This window comes from Mustela nivalis (genome assembly GCF_964662115.1).
Source record: "Mustela nivalis genome assembly, chromosome: 4".
In the NCBI taxonomy this organism is placed as follows: Eukaryota; Metazoa; Chordata; class Mammalia; order Carnivora; family Mustelidae; genus Mustela; species Mustela nivalis.
Window position 1 is genome coordinate 45,090,644 of NC_139023.1, and position 18,707 is coordinate 45,109,350.

An 18,707-nucleotide genomic window follows, 5' to 3' on the forward strand; every position below is an offset into this window, starting at 1 on the left:
TCTTTTGTTTTAGGTACCTCTTGTGTATTTAAATTTCCATTAGCCTTTTGTAACGAGCCTTTTAATGAAGCTATTTTGGAATCTTGAAGTCTTTTGGAAGTTTCTGCATACCAATTAAAGTAGGCATTCCATTCTGTTTATTCAACCTGGGAAACCAGGCTCTCAAGTGAATTTCTTAAATGAGTGATCTTATCTAATTGGAATGTTCCCCAAGATGGCCATGATATCTTTAAGTTATTTTTAGTAAAATTTTGTCATTTTTCTAGATAATCTGCAGCTTCTGGGGCTACAGTTCTTAAACATAAAGCAATAGCCATGCCAGAAGTGGTGAGTTAAACTCTTCGGATATAAAACATCAAATTTCTTTTAGCTAGGACTCTGGGCTTCCCAGAGTCAAACTAAAATCTATGATGACCTATCACAGGAATCCTCTTGAGGTGATGAGGGCTCTAACAACCTTTAAATGCTTGACCCTGTCCACTAATATTTGTGGCCTTTTTGATTTCTGAACAATTTTTGATTTTGATTTTTGAACAATTAGCCCTTATTTGATATACACTCGAGGCCTTCCACCAGACCCAAGCCAGCCCAAAGCAGAATCAAGTGAATCCCAGATTCAGTCCGATTTTTAAATCGTACCCCTGAGGACTCAGCTACAGACCCATTTAGCTTTGGTTCTGTTGCTTGTGCCATATCCGAGAGACCAGGAGGAGTCTTACCCACCAAACATGGGGTGACAGATGCCCAGCTATGGATCCTGAAGTGTTACTCTGTCTTTTTCAGAAGAACAAATAAACTGATTTTTTTCTTTTAAAATAATTATGGCATAAAGAATTTAATTAATGGATACCATATCAAACATGTACTACATGTATTATTTGTCAGATAATGTGCTATTAAATGTCATACAAATTAAACTAAGTTCTTTGAGATTTTAGGAAGAAAATGTATGATTTCATCTTTTTCTTCATCATTCCTCTGTTTACTTATGCATAACTCTAGGGTTTATTTGTACAAAATAGCACATACATTTGTGCACATGCAACATTCATTGAAAGGAGGGGTGTTCTCCTACAAATTATTGGTTCATTTTTTTTAAACCTCAAATTAAGAAAATTGAGCTAATACCACTCGTGGTACCTTACCATTGTGGAGACACTCAAGTCCCTTCTCTTCTTTGGTTTGCTTCTTCCTCTCTCTGAGCTCCTTCCCTGGTCCCTTTGGCCTTCCTTCCTCCCTCTCTTCCTTACTTCCTTGTTTCATTTCCTAGACAGTTTTCTTCCATTTCTCCTTAAAATTCTAATATGTTTATTAGGCATCTTTGTTTGTGTCCTTTTAAAACATGCATTGATTATGCATGCAAGCAGTTTCTAAATTTACATAAGTAATATTGTGCTTTGTATCTCCTGGGTTTTTTGTTTTGTTTTGTTTTGGTTTTAGAAGTTCTATTCTAGGGGCGCCTGGGTTGCTCAGTGGGTTAAGCCGCTGCCTTCGGCTCAGGTCATGATCTTGGGGTCTTGGGATCGAGTCCCGCATCGGGCTCTCTGCTCGGGGGGGCGGGGGGAGCCTGCTTCCCTTCCTCTCTCTCTCTGCCTGCCTCTCTGTCTACTTGTGATCTCTCTCTGTCAAATAAATAAATAAAAATCTTAAAAAAAAAAAAAAGAAGTTCTATTCTATTGTTGTTGTTGTTTTAACTCAAAGCTGTGTTTATAAGATCCAGCCATGTTGTGTTATGTGTGTGTGTGTTTATTCCTTGCTTCTACTGCTAGATGATGTGTGTCTACTACATTTCTCCATCTGCTTTTTAGGGGATAGGCACCTCGATTGCCTGTAATTCTTTACCACCACTCAGAACACTGTACTGAACATCCTGATAAATGCCTCCTCTGGACCTGTGTAAGAAATTCTGCATTATGGATTCCCAGGAGCAGAATTGCTAGGACAAAATATATGTGTAATTCAAGTGTGTCCTGGCAGGTTCTTGTCCAGAATAGACCCACAGTCTACAGCGCCACCACCAGCATAAGAGTTGCTGTATCCAAATACCAGCCTTTTAAAGTTTTGCCAGAGAAGTATAAGCTCCTATCTCATATCTCGTTGTTACTTGCATTTTCATGCTTCTGACTTGGATTGACTGTGCATTTCTTCATATGCTTACCAGCACCGCAGTATTTTTCTTCTGTATATGACAGTTCATACGTTTTGCTCATTTGATCATTGGAATAGCCGTATCATTCTTCTTCATCTTCTTCTTCTTCTTCTTCTTTTTCTTTTTTTTTTTTTTTTTTAACATATACTGCATTATTTGCTTCAGGGTACAGGTCTGTGAATCAACAGTCTTACACAATTCACAGCACTCACCATAGCTTATACCTTCCCCAATGTCCATCACCCAGCCACCCTATCCCTCCCCACCCCACCCACCAGCAACTTTCAGTTTGTTTCCTGAGATTAAGATTCTATTATAGTTTGTCTCCCTCCCCGGTCCCATCTTGTTTTATTCATGTTGATTTACAGGACCTTCTTGTTTTTTGTGTGTTTTGTTTTGTTCTGATGTTTTGTGTGTGTATACTTTCAAGGGACGTTGTATCCAATCATTGCCAGTTTTGGATATGTATATACAAACCCCTCTTCTAGCCTCCCTCTAATTTTGTCTGTAGTGTTATTCACTGGCAGAAGTTGTTAATTGTGATGTAATGCAATTAATTCTTTTTAAAGAGCTTTTTGATGAGAAGTTTTGCATAAGAATCCCTTCTCCTTGGGGAGGAGATATTTTTCATATTTCCTTCTACTGCTTTTATAGTTTTATTTTTCTTATTTAGGTAACTCATCTAATAGGAGCTACCTGGTGTTACATAAAGATACATACAGCTTTAGTTTTCTTCATATTGTGAGCGGACTTTTGCAGTTTTAACAACATGCCCTTGTCCTTAAAATTTGTAGTAACATATTTATGGCATTTTATGTCCACATACATATGGTTCTGTCTCTAAGTCCTTTAATCAATTTTATCTATTTATCTGTTCTGCAACCAAATGGCGCTGTTTTTATTACTAGGGCTTTGTGATATGTCTTAGTTATTTATCGCTGGTATAGAAAATACTATTAATTTTTATAGTTTGGCCTTATATATCTTAGGCTTCCTTATGTATTTTCTACCTTTATCCTTCTCTGAAATCATCTAGGAGTTCTTCAACCTGATATTCCAGCCCACTGATGTTTTCTTTATTGTATCCTTACTGTTATGATCTGCATGTGGTCTGCATTTATTTCAACCAATGTATTTTTATATATAATATTTAAAATTATTTATTTTATTTTCTAGTATTTTCCTTTATTTTCTTTTTAAAAATGATTGTCTATTGCAATAACGCTGATTCAAATCTTCCTGCTGGTCAGTTTCTTTTATGGTGCTTGTCCTCTGCAGATATTGAGGTTTTGACTTGTGGGCTCCACTTGCCTTCCAGTTATCAGATATGGTCTGCTAACATGGGTTGAGCATGGATTCGGTCAGACATTTTTTTTTCTTTCTCTTTTCTTTTCTTTCTTTCTTTTTTTTTCCTTCTGTGACGATCTCAGCCAATTTAATCATTCCCATTTTTGGCCAGTTCATCAGGAAAAGGAAAGTCTTATGGTTGGGGCTGAAGTAGTGAGGCCCAGGTCCAAGAGGTATTCAATTCACACCTGTTTTCATCAGCTTCAGGCTTCTCCCATGCACAGATATGAGTAACCTTGCAGACCCTAGCATGGACGGTCTAGGCTCTCATGTTAGGGTTTTGTTCTGAAGGAGTAAGGTCACCAGGAGCCAAGACAGGAATGGAACCTGAAATGTTGTCTTCAATCGCTCTTGTCTGTAGATGTCTTCTTTTCCAGATTGTAGCCATGCATTGAATACCCTCGTCCAAGACAGCATTTGTCTTCCTGGGATTGTCTTGTATTGTAACTCATATTTTATTGTTATTGTTTGATTGATTAGTTCCTGGAGTCCATGTTTCCCTCCTGTTGTTAATTTCCCCAGAGATGTGTCCTGGGGAGGGAGTCTTAAACTGCTTTGCCTGAAACTTGAGATTTCTCTGTCACCATTTTTCTTATGATGTTTGTGCCAATGAGTCAAGCCAGAAAAAAATAGTTTATTTCATCATATCCTTATAGGCCTTTAATAAATTAGAATTCACTCTTAATTGATTGTATTGGGTTTACTTTAAAGTCATAAACTGTGCTTTTTATCCCCTTATTTTTAAGAAATGTTTCCCTTTTGGGTGTTCCTTTTTCTTTTGGGTGTTCTCTCGTACCCTGATAGACATGCAGAAGGTCCACCTTCAGTAACAATAAAAAAATAATAATTCTAGTCCATATTTTGTTCTCAAGAGTTATCTAATTTAGACCTCATAGCAATCTATTAGTTCAGGTGCAATTTTCAACATTTTATTCAAGTGAAGAAAATATTAGAGAAATAACTTTTCCTGAATTCCAGAGCAGGATTCAAAACAAGCTCTGAATTGCCCCAGATTCTGAGCTTATAGCCATTCCTGTCTGATTTTCTGATGCTAAGTAAATGCTGGCAAACTTCTACTGGTACAATGTGAGAGCATTTAAAAACTAAAAAAAAAAAAAAAAAAAAAAAAAAAAAGGATAAAGAAAAGAAAGTTCATTTTCTCTACCTCAATTTGCCACATATCACTGTTAAAACTTTTCTAAGTTCTCTCTCCCCACAGAATGAATCCACTTGGCCTTGTTAGCTATATCCTATCTCGTGCTACCTGCTAGGCCAACAGCAGAAGCATATGAAAACCCAGGTTTGTCTTACTAGTCCTGATGAAGATGAAGCCTTCATACTAGGACCCAGGACCAATTAATTATATTATTAATGCCGTGGTGTCCCTATACTTGATAGAGTATTGCATGCTGATGGGAACTGCTGTTTTGCCATTAAATGCTGTATACATTATTCATAATGCATGGCAGTGAAACTGAATAATTAATATCTTGATATCAGTGATAATCCGACCTCCCTTCCACATGCCAATACACAGTTTGGAAATTCTTTTTGATGCATGCCCAATGCATATCACACTGTGCAAGAGTTCTGCATCCTGAAAGATATATGCATGTGCTGTAAATCTGAAACATAGCTATTGTGCCTTGTAACTCAGCAATTATTTTTTCCAGGGCACCATAAATAAAAATGAGAAATTTACCTATATACATTTTTGAAAATTGGAAAGTGGATACAGCTCTAGTAAACTATTCATTTTAAAAGAATGGCTATTGAACTTAATGCAACAGCTTCATTGATGTACAGAAATTTACCCTTTTGACAATACAATTTAAAGCTGGCTTGTTTTAGAAACAGACTGGTAAAAATTATAGGAAGAGATTTTTCAAAAAGGAATAGAAACTCCCAGTCCTTACATGACTCTCTGTATCCGAAAATTAGTTTATTTAAAAAAAACAAAAACAAAAACAGAAAGTGTGTGTGTGTGTGGACTTTTTCCATCCCTAAATTTTAACTTAAAAAGATATTATCTACTGCATTTTTACAGTATCACTTTCTACTATTCATTAATATTTCCATCACCATCGATTAATATTCATTGAACATCTAAAGCATCTATGCCACTCTAACAAGAGATCTGATCTCTCAGAATACTGACTTTTGATCTAGAGTCAGAAAAGCTACTATTTTATTCGTGAGGTCACGATTAATTACAGGAATGAAACAAATTATATATTTATAAGAAATAGTTGGCATTTCCTGAATTCCAACTGTGAATAAGGCACAATCTAGCATCCTTATTATTCTCATATCTAGCTGGGATTACAACTTAAGTTAAAAAGTCAGAAAACACAGAGACATAGAGACGGACTAGAAATGGAAGCCCAAAATAGCACCCTTGTCAAAGTGACTTTAAATTAGGGTGACAGGCAAGAACTATAAAAATAGACATATGGAAATAGCCAAGTTGATTAAAAATGGGTTTCTGAATTAGTGCCATTTGGAGGCTAATGTCAGATTCTGATTCTGTTCTGACATATTAGGAAATGTGTCATATTTCCACCCCAGGCCATTTAGATATCCTTTATCTAATGGTACCCGGTTTTCCCAGGGAGGCCTTTTTATTCCTCCTGAGAGCCCAAAAGCCTACAGCACAAAGACCCAAGTTACCTCTTAATAGAAATTCATACCCAACATGACCAAGACATGATTATTTCAGTGTACGTATAGGAGAGCTCCCTGCTGTTCTTGGCATTGTGAGAATCATTCTTGCTCACTCTCCCTGAAGTTGTAGAAGGCTTTTTTTTTTTTTTTTTGGTTTTTTATTTTTCTTTTCCATTAACAAGAGAACATTTCAATTCAGTTGGTGTTCCTTTAGTCTCTGAGGTGGCATTACCACTAACTTTAGCACTTTGAAATGGTTACAGTCAAGTTTTAGATCACAATCCTCATACCATTACTAAGGGTAATGGTTTTCAAACAATACAACTGTAAGAGAAAGCCTGGGGATAGCCTGGGAAAGGAAAGGTGGGAAAGTAGCTCTATTGAAAGGTAAGAATCTCTTGTGACTGAAAAACCTCCTTTATGCATTGACTGAACCCCAAGTGGACCTTTCCTATTGACAAGCTAAAGGTATTTCTGAGAACAGGTAGTCAAGTAACAAAAACTCATTTCCTCCAAATTGAACTGAATTGCTAAAGCTACTGCTTGAAAGAATGACCTCCTCTGAAGACAGGGCAGAAGAATTTAGCTATGTTTCTTCTCCAACTGTGTACAGTTAGCAGAACTGTTAGCTATTCCCGGTGTCACTAGGAACAGCCCCTTTGAGCAAGAAAGGGAGAGGAGGTCCAATACAGTAGTGTGATTCTGTAGAGAAGGCCATTCTTCTCCCTTATAACATCATTAAATACGTCCTACTACTCGCTGGGTCATTCAGCTTCATCATCTCCCAAATAATTTAGCTCTTTGTAAAAAGATATATAAATGTATATGGGCACAATTGCATTTAACTTTTTGCCTTTAGCATAAGTATAAAAATATAAAGTGTCAATGCTCCAAGTGATTTCCTCTGGGACTTTAATATATTTACCAGATGCTTGTACTGTGCCATAGTCTGATGGACAGTGTGTCTTGGTTGACATTTCTTCCTGCTATTTTGCACAGGTTGGTTCAAAAAGGTTTTTTAAAAAAGTGACAGTTAAGCATATCAGTATTCCTTGATCCAACTCAAAGCAATGCTTAGCATTTTATTCACATTTTTCCCATCGTATGTCTATAGATTCTCAATTTGTTAATGATGGTTTTCCATTATCATTCAAGAGACATTGCCTCTGATATTCTTAAAAGGAAAAATATAATCACATAAAATCATATAATAAAAACAACCAGTTTCCCATCCAGAAATCCACAGACTAACTTCACTATGTGTATTTTATCTTTGTGCATTTGCTTAGTTTTGCTATGAAGGGGTATGTCTTGATGGGTTTGGTTATATTTTCCATATTTTATAATTGCTTCTATATTTTCCATATTTTATGATTACTTCTGAGATGTCAGAGAATACATGCAAGTAATCTGACTGAGAGATGGGATAAATCTATTTCATCAAAATGTTTAGGGAAGATGAAAAAAAAATCAGTCACCAGAAAAATGTTAAATCAATCAACAAATGCTAATATTGGGTATTTGGGTATGGGCTGTCTACATATAATAATGTATACATAATCTGGACTATGATTCTTTATAAGTGCAAAGCACTCAGAATAGACTTTTAAGATTATTTGTGATTATCACCCTGGATTTTAAAATTATATTCTTGCCTTTATTTATTACATTAATTAGGACTTAGTTACTATTCCCAAATTCTCAGGAAGTAACTTTCCCATTCAGGCTATTCACTGAATTTGTATTAGTCACCAAATGATTGCATGTTAGTCATGAAATGACAGTGATTTTATTTTATTTTATTTTATTATTTATTTATTGGGGGGGTGGTTAGCTCCTTTCCAGGTTTAAAATTATAAGACGGACAAGGGAAATCATCAGCAAAAGTAAACTGACAGTAATATTAGGTGTGTTTGTTAATTCTAATCATTATGCTTCCACAGCGAAGGTCACATCAAGACTTTTAAAGTGGAAATGAAAGTTTAAGTTTGGAATGAGAGCACATTAGTGTCAATGAAGAGAGCCAGGGCCCCTGAGGAAAGTTTTCATCAGAGTGGAAAGCAAATAGGGAAGTCAGTCTCACCCAAACCTTTTCCTTCCAGAGGTGAAGTGAGGCTTATGGTAGTGAGGACCATAAGAGTTTGATCTTGAGCTCTCTTGACATGATTTTTGAGACAAATTATCAGTAAAGTGGTATGGTCAGGAGAAAGGCATCAAGGAGAACAGGGAAGGCTAATTTAATTGCTTTTGTTCCTCAGTGACATAGCTTAAATTGAGCTTGCATTTCTGAGAGCACAGGGATATTTGCATGCTTGGATTTTTATAAATGGGAAATGAACTCAAAGCACTTGGCCTGCAGATAATGTATCATTCTATACTTGAAGGACAAAAAATACAAGAGGGAGTTAAGGGAATCTGAAAATTTTTTCCTCTTTCGCTCATTTTCTCCAGATATGAGGGGGTGGTGGTGATAAGGTCAGCTTAAGTGTAAAATGAAATATAATAAATACAATACAAAGATTAAAAAGTGTGGAGAGTCAAAATGCATGTACCTAAATATATGTTCTTAAGAAGAGCAATATCTCGTGGCTATAAAGGAAACCAGTTCACTTGATGTTTTATTTATTAATATATTAAACAAAGACATATTAAAGATCCTTTTGAAATGGTTCATACCAAGACAAATTCTGGCAGTTCCAACCTTAGTGGGGAATCTGCTCCCCTTGAGATTCTCTTTCATCCTCTTGCCCTGCCCTTCCTCCCACTCACTCTCTCTCAAATAAATAAATGAATCTTTTTTAAAAAGATATTAATTTAAAAAATCTGGGGAAGGAAGAGAAGTGTTATTTATTAGGATGACTTAAAGATTCTAATTCTCTCTCTCTCTCTCTCTCTCTCTCTCTATATATATATATATATATATATATATTTCTATTTCCACATACCATTTTTGATACCTACCAGTATTCATCAACCCACATATACAAATACGTACTTACAAAAACAGGTTTTTCATAGATTAATAAAATGACTCCAGAGCTTAAAAGTCTGTATACTTTGGATCTTTTCTGATTTAGAAAAGGATTGAATGTTGAATTTCTTTCCTAATCAAAAAAAAAAGGATCACAATATAATGTAATCTCAAAGCCAAAATTAATGACAGGAGTAGAATGCAATTATTTTGCTGTTTGGCTCAATTTAATCCTATGTAGTACTGGGCATGTTAAAACTACAAGATTTCTTTTTTGGCAAACATTTTTTTTATTGTTAATATTTCCTTGACTTGGGCTTATTTTTCTTTTAAATTACCTAGGGGCGCCTGGGTGGCTCAGTAGGTTAAAGCCTCTGCCTTCCTGATCCTAGATCCTGGGATCAAGGCCCGCATCGGGCTCTCTGCTCAGCGGGAAGCTTGCTATCCCAACACCCCCTCCCCGCCCACCTGCCTCTCTGCCTGCTTGTGATCTCTGTCTGGCAAATAAATAAATAAAATCTTTAAAAAAATTATCTATTTGGTTTGCTAAATCTTTACAATGCTAAGGTTTGGGGTGATGCTGACACAAAAATTATAGATTATTGTCTTTATTTTTTAAAAAAATTGTTATTGTCTGCCTGTTGCAATTTCTACTAGTATTTAATCTAATTGTTTAAAAAGAAATGTATTTATGTAGCTGTATGCTACTGTGTGCTTAGCTTTCAGGTTGCCTCTTCACATATTTCTTTGGTGTCTCTCATTATTAACTCCCAGAATAACTTTATAAGAAGAATGCAAAAAAAAAAAAAAAAAAATAGATCAAATACAACTTCCAGCTATAACCATCTCCTCATGTTCCATCTCTTGAAGAGAAATGTTATTCTTTCAATCGATAGAGGCTACCCTACACTTGCCCCTTGCTCGATGCTTTACTTAGTTTATTAACATCAGTTCAGACTTGAGTCCTGGTTTTTGAGTCCGCTCAACTCCATCCTGCCTCAGTGTCCAACAGTACCAGGTCCAAATGTAAGAACAGTTTGAAATAAACTTTAAATTGTCATTGAGGACACCTGGGTGGCTCAGTGGGTTAAGCTTCTGCCTTCAGCTCAGATTATGATCTCAGGGTCCTGGGATCGAGCCCCGAATCAGGCTCTCTGCTCAGCAGGGAGCCTGCTTCCCTCTCTGTCTCTGCCTTCCTCTCTGCCTACTTGTGATTTCTCTGTCAAACCAATAAATTGAAAAAAAAATCTTTAAAAAAAAATGTAATTGAAATCTCAAGGGCAATATCCAGAGGTGAGGGACCACTCCTCCTCCTCCTCTACACCATTATTTGAAAAAAATGGTGGGACCTTCACTAAACAGTGAATAAACTGCTCGGGGAATTATCTATAGCTGGGTGTTGAACTCAGCTGCTGCAAAGAGTTTAATAAAAAGTGATCCCAAACCGGAGACACATGTTCAATACCCGAGGCTACCCCAACTCTTCATATGATCCTTGGTAGTTATTTAAATTCTTTCAGGTTACCCTGGTTATCTCATTTAAAAAAGAGAGGTGAGGTGAGCTATCTATAATAGCTATCATTTATTGAACACTTTGTCTAAATTTCTCTACATTATTTATATCTGTTATATCATTTAATTTAATAATTGTGTGAGAGATGTATTAGTATTATTCCATTTTACATTTGAAGAAACGGAATCTTAGAGAAGCTAAAATATTCTCATGGTCATATGCCTAGTGAATGGTCATATGCCTAGCAGAATGCAAATTTAGGTCCATCTGTCTTCAAAGTCTGTGTTACAGGGATAAGTTTATGTGAACATTCTTTGATTATTGGTTATTTGGGTGGTGTGTGTTGTCTTTGGGAAGCAATAAAATGTTTTGGTACAAAGGTGACCTAGAATCTTTTGCAGTACTTAAGTACTTTAAAACAAAAGAAGTATCATTCAGATATATATATATATATATATATATATATATATATATAGTGTTTTTAAAATAGGCTATAAGGTAGATGTATTTTAATCTGTACACTTTCTTTTAGATTGGAAGCTTGTTGTAGTCCTATTTCCAGAATAAATATAGAAGAGGACTTAGTATATTACAGAGCCTGAATATAATTTGGGGCTAATTGAAAAAGGCAAGGAAATCATCCCTGATTAAATTTGCAAATGGCTGTCTGGAGAACCATTATAATTTATGAGGATTTGTTGCTCAGAGAGTAAATAATACCAGTGACAGCATTTCCTCAGAGAACAGAAGATCAAATCTGTTGCAAACTAAGTGCCAATACTTCCTCTCAAAAACACAGTGAAAGAGACAGAGGTAATAAATGATGCTCCATTTACTGCAGTGCTTATGACCCTACCGGATGCTTGACAGCAGAGGGACAGCATTTAACCCTTGTAGTGTGCTTGAGCTACATATTCCTGCTTCATCCAACAGCCCCACATTCTCAGGGCATAACTGAATGAGAGACGTTGTCTAGGCAAGTGAACCCCATAAAATCACACCTGGTATTTCTGGCATATAGAGATATGTTTAGAAATTTCAAGTAGGGGCGCCTGGGTGGCTGAGTCATTAAGTGTCTGCCTTCGGATCAGGTCATGATTCCAGGACTCTGGGATCAAGCCCTGCATCGGGCTCCCTGCTCAGCGAGAAGCCTGCTTCCCCCTCTCCCACTCCCCCTGCTTGTATTCCCTCTCTCACTGTCTCTGTCAAATAAATCTTAACAAAAAAGAAATTTCATGTAAAAATCTTTTTATTTTTTTCGTAATAACGATAACAAGAATCTCCATGGCATGCATTACAGCAATACTGTGTTGGTGTATTTTAGCAAAATGACAGGCATTCTGCAATTAGCATTTGTGAGTTTCTGATAAGGCAAATTGCACGATGAAATTCAGAATTTGTGGTCCTATATTTCAGAGCTAACCCCCAAAATCCGAGGTGCAGATTCTAGCAGATTTAATTCTACCTTTAGCTCTCCTGCAGCATATAAATTGAAAGCTAGGCAACTTGTCATTCAAATGAGTTATTAAAAATTGAGACCCTGGATCTCACCACTTTAGAATCTGGTGGTGTCAGCACATATTAAGAACAATTTATGAAACGTGGAGACCTATTGGTCAAATGTTAGCCATATATACTGGGGTTGCCATTTTAATTACTACATGTCCTTTTTTAAATAGGCATTTATTATATGAAATAAATTATTGTTCTGTTTGAACAGTAATATCTGGCCCTTATTGATATCTTATTACATTGCTTTAATAATCATTTGACATTTAGCATTTCATAGCTAACAATGAAATGCAGTGATTCATATCTCTTGAATGGATGATAAAATCCTAGAGGGAAGTCATTATGTTCTACATTCACTTTATTAATTGATTAATTAAACTGACACAACGTTAGACTGTAGTGGGATTAGTAAATACCAAAAGACTGATGAGCCAAAGTTTACCCTTAATAGGTATAGCAGTATATATTTGTTAGTTGTATTTTTTTTTTTTTTTGGTGATTTGACATAAAATGAAATGATACATGTAAAACATGGAATACAGTGTCCATAATAAAATAGATGATATAATATATGGTTTCCTGTCTTTCATTTTATTAGTTCTCAAAAAAGTCTGCGTATGGAGACATGCACACACAATTTTCTCTCTCAGCCAAGATGCTGATTTCATGCAGGTGCACTAGATGCAAGATAGTGTCATTACAGGTAGTAATACAATAAACCTTGTGTCTACTAAATTCTATCTATAATAGCCAACTCTGAAACCTGCATAAACAGGCTAAGAAAGTAAGAAAGAAGTGTAATCTCCTTGCATGGAGTCAGGAAAAGAGGATCACAATCAATTCCTTTCTTGAGGGAAAATATAACACGGGTCCAGCTTCAGGAGGAAAAAATAAAAAAAAGCTGGCTTCTAATTTTGCATTTTACAACGATTTGTCCAAATTTTGCTTGGTTGATTGCACTGAATTGTCTTGTTTTTGAAAAACAGCAACAGCTTAAGAGGAAGCTCTCTGCAGGAGAAAAAAATACGCTTCAGGGAAGAAGGGTAGAAAAAGGAGAGAAGGCATTATTAATACAGCTAGTTATATGATTATTCTCTCTACAATTTGTTTCTTCGGAGTCCACTGGCAGCTTTTTGAACTCACTTTGTGGGCCACAACTCTTAATAGATTAGTAAGTCATCAAAGCAGTCTCCATTACACAAAATTAGCAGGATACACCTGCAGCAAGGAAATAAGGTAATAAACAAACAGACATGGACACAGAGGTCAGCAATACTTGAGAATTAATTCTGCTTCGTCGTATGCCATGTGCACAATAATTCAGAGTAAATGATAATATATTACACCCCGAGAAAATAAAAGCCTAGTCGGTGCTTGACTTACACGAGCAAAACAAGCTTACAGTGCATGGGTCTGTGTTGTTTGGCAAGTAGTCAATAAAACCGTACCTTATGACTTTCTCTCCTAAAGGTTCTAATCAAAACAATTTATTTCAGGCGTGTAAACCCTGCTTTTCAGACTGTAGCTATTGTCAGCATATGCAGAGGCATCAGCAGCCGCTGATGCGATTTTTGGATTGAGAGTCTCAGAGCTCCCCCATCTGTCTCAGGAATGGCTGGATTTCGAGCTCGATCAATACAGCATGTCAACTTTAGTGCGAGGATTCCCCCCCTAACCTTTATACCAGCAATTTCCCTGCATCCAAAGCTTGCCTAGTGTAAAAGCAGTATCTGAGGATATTATGCAAAGTGCCTGGATCTGATAGAGCTCAGAGAACATTAGCTACCAGGACACTAATTGCTGGAGGCCGAGCATTCAGACATTACAGCCCATTTGAAATCTTAAACGCCAGCCATGAAAAGAGAATATCTTCTCAGGCTAGATGTTAACTTGCTTGCCTCTATGATCGCGGGGCGGTGGGCAAAAATGAGAAAGAGTTCTGTAAACAAAGCTACCGTTTATTTTTGTGTGAGAGTAATCTGGCGGCTCTGGCTGCTTCTTTGAATGTATTTCTCTCTCATCAGCCGTGGGAGAAAAGAATTGAATGTGATGTGTTTGTCTTAGTAAAAGGTATAACTAGATCCTGGAGGGAGACAAAGTGTTTTGCTTTGTTTCTGCTCCAGTTCTCTACTGAGAAATAAAACCAAGAGGATTCAATTCTTTTCCTTGCAATGGACTCGCAGCTGCCATGACTCACTGCTCAGAGCCACAGTGAGCGGATTGTTGTGTATCACTGCCCCTTAGTGGTTGGCCAACAGCAAACCTTTTAACACCTACTGAACACCGCAGGTTTGCAGGTAAGTAGTATACGCGGGCTTCCCTGTTTCTTAGTGTGGGCAACAGAGACTTAATATGCCTGCCTATCGCTTTCTAAGATGATGCGTTTCTCCTGGTCAGTGGAATTGCAGAGGAAAATGTACTCTGGGGTCAAACGCATCCAGAATGATATTTCCCTGCTATGAGAGCATAAGAAAGTTGCTTAACCCCTTTCTCTTTCCAGCATGGAATTAGCTACTACCCACATAAACCGACGTTGTGGGATTAGCTGAGATGATGCAGGAGAACGACTAGCAAAATAGCTGCTATGGGTCTTGGCCTCTGTGATGATCAAATGTAGAAAGCATGCAACCCACTATTTTGTGAAACCAAGACAATGTACGCATGTCATGGAAACATCACTATGGTCCCTATGGAATTACAAGTGGAGCCTGCCTTGAGGGGTCACCTCAGGGAAACCAGAGCACAGTGGTTCCTGTATCTCGCCCAGACTGTACGTTAATTTAATTATTGTGGTTTGTGGTTAGATTACGGTAAGGTGAAGTAGGGTTTTATTCAGTTCGCCACCTATTTATTGGTAGCCTCCTGCTCTGTACAGTCAATGTGCAAAGGAAAAAAGTGAGTATCAGTGGCTCGGAGGAGCAACTTCTAAACAGTGGAAGAGAAAGAGATACAAACGTGTCTATATAAAAATTAGACTCTGCCAAACTGAGCATGTATATGGGGTGCCTGGGTGGCTCAGCTGGTTAGCATCTATCTGACTTCAGCTCAGGTCACTGTCCCAGGGTCATGGGATCCAGCCCCACATCAGGCTCCCTGCTCAGTGGGGGATCTGCTTCTTCCTCCCCGTCTGCTCCTTCCCCTATCTATGCTTGGCTCTCTCTCTCTCTCTCTTTCATAGAGTAATAAAATCTTTAAAAAATAAATAAATAAACATGTGTAGTAAGTGCTATGGGAATGTAGGAGGAAAGGTCATCGGCGACCTCGGTAATTTTCACAGAGTTTATATTTGTAGAGGTACTTGATGTAGTAATTTTAGACTTGGCTAAACAAGAAGAAAACATTCGAAGTAAGGACAATAGCAAGGATAAGTAATTTACCGGGGGGGGGGGGAGGTATTGAAAGAATAATTTAAAAATCAAGTGTGGCATGGGCCCCTGGGTGGCTCAGTGGGCTAATTGTCTACCTTTGGCTCAGGTCATGATCTTGGAGTCCCAATATCGAATCCTGCATTAGACTCCCCACTCAGGGAGTTAGCTGATATGTTGTCCTACCTCTCACCCTCTCTTACCAGCTCACTCTCTCACACAAATAAATAAATAAAATATTTTTAAAAAATATGTGGCAAAAGCATAAACCATGTGTTAGGAATAACAACCAATAAAGGTGAGCAGGGTAGATTTTGAAGAGCCTTGATCTCTGTGCTGAACTTTTACATACTATATTCTATAATAAGGAATCATGAGGGAACATGTTTTACATCTTGGGACATTTTCTTTATTTTGATTGAAAAAAGCAATATTTAAAATGGATTCCCCAATAGCATCTTTCATATCAGAGACAAATATTTTATAGTCATTTTCAAGGCTATCTATTATTATTTAACAATATTCACTTACATCTTCTTTAAAATGTTGGTATAATACAAATAGCAGTAAAATCTAAGTCATGGATTCTTGTCACCAAACAAATCTCCCATTGGCCTATCATTTGATTTTCCCATTGCTAATAATAGCTCTACATGAATATTGTTCTTCCCTCCTAAATAATTATATTAGGCCCAGACAAAACAGGTCACTGGAAACAACTTGAACACCTAACTGGGATCATTCTACACATAAAGTAAAACATTTGGTTATCTTATGAAGATGTAAAAATTATCAAGTAACATTGAAGGATGAATGACAAGTCCCAAAGAACCATAGGACAACATATCAGCTAAACCTACAAATACACCCAAATATCGATTTCTGTTAATATCATTAGCACTACTCAGGTCTAAGACATCATCATTTCTCCCTTGGACTACCTCATCAGCTATAATTGTTATAAACATAAGCCAGCCAACTGAACTTCCAGTTTATAACTCTCTTTTGATTCCTAGCATCATTAAAAAATACTGTACATGTTCATATTTCATAAGGTCTTTACAACATCTTTATAACATCTGCATTGTGTTCCCATGCTGCAATGCTACAACTTTGCTTCGCCCCTCAGGTTTTCCTATTCTTCTAACAATTCTCCTCTTTTCCACCACAGGGCCCTTGCTTTCTCTTACCTTTTCTAGAACACTGATCTCATGTATATTTCAATTTACCCTTCGTTGAAGTTTTTTTTTTATTTTAAGACATCTGTAGGGGGGCACCTGGGTGGCTCAGTGGGCTAAACCTCTGCCTTCGGCTCAGGTCAGGATCTCAGGGTCCTGGGATCAAGCCCTGCATCAGGCTCTCTGCTCAGCAGGGAGCCTGCTTCCCTCCCTCTCTCTCTCTCTCTGCCTGCTGCTCTGCCTACTGGTGATCTCTCTCTCTTGTCCAATAAATAAGTAAAATCTTTTAAAAAATTTAAAAAAAGACATCTGTAGGCAGAATTGTTCTACCCATACACTCTCAGGTGGCTTCCTTCCCCACTTTCATCATTCTCTATGTTCCATCACATCTTGAATTTTATTTCTTTCTCCACACCTGTTGTAATAATAAATTACTGTAATTCTTATATATTTACCTTGTATAGTCTGTTTCACCAGTGAGAGTCATTTGTGTTATTTCCTTTTGCATCCTCAGTACTCCCCCACAGTGCAGGCAGCTGTGTTTGTTAAACATTTACTGAATGAATGAATGAATGAATGAATGCACTAACCAATGAATGAATGACTCACTAAAGCCCAAGTCAGATGAGAAGAAAAATGAAATAGAAAGCCACTGAGATGGTAAAGCCAACAGAGAGAATCAAGGGAGGGAGATAACTGACTAAGGAAAGCATTAGGGGCACACATATCAATAATGTAAGATAGGAAAAGTGGAGACATAGCCTGTATCCATATGGCCGTATTTACAACCCGCAGTCCGTTAAATTCAGTATGCCAGGGGATGAGTCAGAGTGCTTGGGATTTATCCTCCTCCCTATAACTGCATAGGCTATGGGGAAACAGCCAGAGGAAATGTGAAAAGTCCACATAAGCCACCCATACTCTGAGGTAGCTGGGATGAGAGGCGAGACACACTCCTACAGCAAAGTGGTGGCACTGGGAACATCAATGGAACACTGCAGCATCTCCCCATGGGTCCTACAGCAGAGTTCCAGCAGATGTAAGAGCAAGGAATTATCTTATAAGAAACCCTGCCATTAGGATATATGATTCTAATTTTAACAAGCTGGATTTTGTTTTCAGAACTCTGCTCCTTAGAGAAAGGAGAGAGGTTAGGCAATGAGGTGAAACTCAAAGTCCTAAGGAAAAAAGAAAAAACAAAAGAAAGAAAGAAAAAAAGAAAGAGGAAAAGGTTAAAAAATACATACATATGTATACGTATACGTATACATATATAGGTATACGTATACATATATATACCGTGCATGTTGCTACTATGAGAATTCAGTCAGGAGGGTAAACCTGAAGCCACTAAAACCAGAATGAAGAAATAAAGTCAGAGTTGGATTGTTGCTTTATGTATTTCTTTAAACAACAAGGCCTTTATTCACATGTTTCAGGTGGGAAAGGAGCAAATTGTTGCAATCTAGTCCAATTTGTTCTTTTGATTTTTATTATTCCTGTGGCAAATGATATTGTCTGCAAATGACTAAAAAAATAACATATTAATAGTGACAAACTTCAGTACAGACACTCTCTCTTATTTGGCTGAGAAACCTATAGGAAGAGCTGCTGGTTGGGAAAATGGGTCTGTGTGGTCCAGAATGCTAATATAAATGCTGATCTACTGAATCTGTGAGAACCATGCAGAATGAATAGTAACACAGGGTATTGGAGGTTTTATGCAGGAAAAAAAATGCCTGTGATTAGAGATAAGTTCATGGGGAATAAAAGAATGTGGAGGCAGAATTACAGACTTAGTACAGGAAAATAGATTAAGGTTGAGAAAAACTAAGATAAAAAGAGATTTGGCAAGAGGCTGAAATGCTTTAAATCCATGCAAATAACCGACAAGGGGGAAAGTGAATATGCTGGGAGAACAAAAGAATGCATTTTAGAGCAAGACAAAGATCAGATACGGGGATAAAACATTAAGAAACTGCCCACACCCTGATTTTTAAGTTATCTA

The 18,707-nt window shown here is 37.2% G+C and overlaps 1 long non-coding RNA gene across 2 annotated transcripts in view; it reads left to right on the top strand.

Moving 5' to 3' along the window:
* Positions 1-18,707, top strand: part of LOC309863504 — a 111,479-nt gene that overhangs the window by 11,654 nt on the left and 81,118 nt on the right. The gene's annotated exons all lie outside the window — the stretch shown is intronic.